The sequence below is a fragment of the Atta cephalotes genome, assembly GCF_000143395.1.
Source record: "Atta cephalotes unplaced genomic scaffold scaffold00018, whole genome shotgun sequence".
Lineage (NCBI taxonomy): Eukaryota > Metazoa > Arthropoda > Insecta > Hymenoptera > Formicidae > Atta > Atta cephalotes.
Window position 1 is genome coordinate 4,218,115 of NW_012130082.1, and position 2,038 is coordinate 4,220,152.

The window sequence follows — 2,038 nt, forward strand, 5'->3', positions numbered from 1 at the left end:
GAGTGAACACGCGTCTCTCTCTCTCTCTCTCTCTCTCTCTCTTCTCCAACGCACTCGCAGCATCGTTTGATGAAAAAACCTACTGGCACGGAAATACCGCCGACAGACAGATAAAACGGAGCTCGACGCCTCCGCCTTGCGATTTATGAACGATCTATTTCCGGAATATGCGGTGTGCCAGAGATATCATGCGTATACGTCCCTCTCATCCCGATCCCGATAGATCTTTCAACGAATTCGGAGCGGATGTTAAACAGTGATGGACATTGACTTTTCTCTTTCGGCAGTTTTATAAATTGCACTTGTAATTATGATAAGTGTGATGATACGAAACTCACTAATTAAAATTCCATTGAAATGAGTTAATCCAACGCTACAACGTAAATTCTAAATATCTCCGAAGATAAATTCTAAACATTTCAATTAAAGAAAAATATACAAAAAGGACTGACAATCCAAGTATCAAATAAAATATCATAAGAATTTTTATGCAAATTTAAAACATATGTATATAATTTTTTTCAGAAAATCAAGTTGATGAAAAAAATTATTTTTTTTTATGTAATACATAGTGCGTTTTTATGTAATACATTTGTGCAAAGAAAGGATTAAACGACGCATTTCGTTGTCTTCATTTCGATCAGGTTTCTCAACGAATATCTACATCTTTTACGTTCTTATCAATGCCAAAAGTATCGTCGATCACGTTTGCAGTACGAATTATCAGAAATTCCCGATACCATGCGTTTGCCCGTTTGAATATAGAGAGTACGATGCCGTTTCTTTCTCCTTTTTATTTTTGGATCTCGCGAACGGCGAAACTGCGCACCGCAGAGAAGCTGGCAAAATGTGAGTTATGAATACGAGAGTCGGGAGTGCAAACACATCGATACTTTCTATCTCCGAGCAAACGTTTTTCTACTGTTCTATCTTTCTTTCTCTTAATTTTTCTCTCTTTCCTTTCATGTCTTTTCTGAAGTTCTCGCGGAAGTTGCATGCCAACTTGAGAAACTAACGCCATTCCCTGACTTCCTTTATCTTGCCGGTATATTTTTTTTATAGACATATAGAAATACGCACATCTTTATTATCTGGAGTCACAGTAGTGTCTCAGTTATAGTTAACTCGAATTGAATGAGTCAGAAATATACCGCTAATTGAATTTGTATAGAATATAATGCTTTCGAAAATGCACTCGACCAATACAAGTACAACTGACAAAAAAAGATAACGTACGATCAAACCTGACAATCTCTGTTTTAAAATTTCTGCCTTGTTAATTTCGCTTCTAGTTGAATATTAAGAAAAAAGCATTTCTAATTATAGTTCAGTTAAAAGAGAATGATTTACACAATAATTAAAAAAGAGAAATTTACTCTATCTCATTAAATAATTCCAGAAAATATTGTTACCCATTTTACGATTCTCCACACTGAGAGAAAAAAATGATTGCAATTACCATAATTTAACTATAATTATTTTCGGTGTCGGCTACATATTTTTTTGTAAAACTACAAATATAATTTATTATTACTAACATAATAACTATAAATTATTTTACAATTATGCAATTATACGAATACCAAACGTTTTTTTCTCAGCGCATAAAAAAAACTCGTGAACACAGTTTCACGCTTACGTATAAATTCTTCATTGGCCAATCACTGACCAGTCATCGCATTGCAGGTTGTCGAACTTGGCGACTCGCGAGAATGCATCTGACTATTGCTTTATACGATAAAAAAACAAACTCTGTCGGCAATATTGCATATTGCATTGCCACCGACTGCATCGTAACTGAACGTCCAATCTATATTGCGATTGTGCGAATCGCGATAAGATCCATTCTCGAAAACGCGTCGGGACCTGATAAGATACTCGGATGTACTGGAAATCTGGTCTGTCCACTGATTAACCACCGAATGCCTACCGGGAGGTAGTCTCTTGATTTATACTAACGTATAAATCTAACTGCGTAGTGCGATGGAAGTTTACGCGCAAAAACGCAACCGTTACCTTTTACGTAACGGATGGAAAT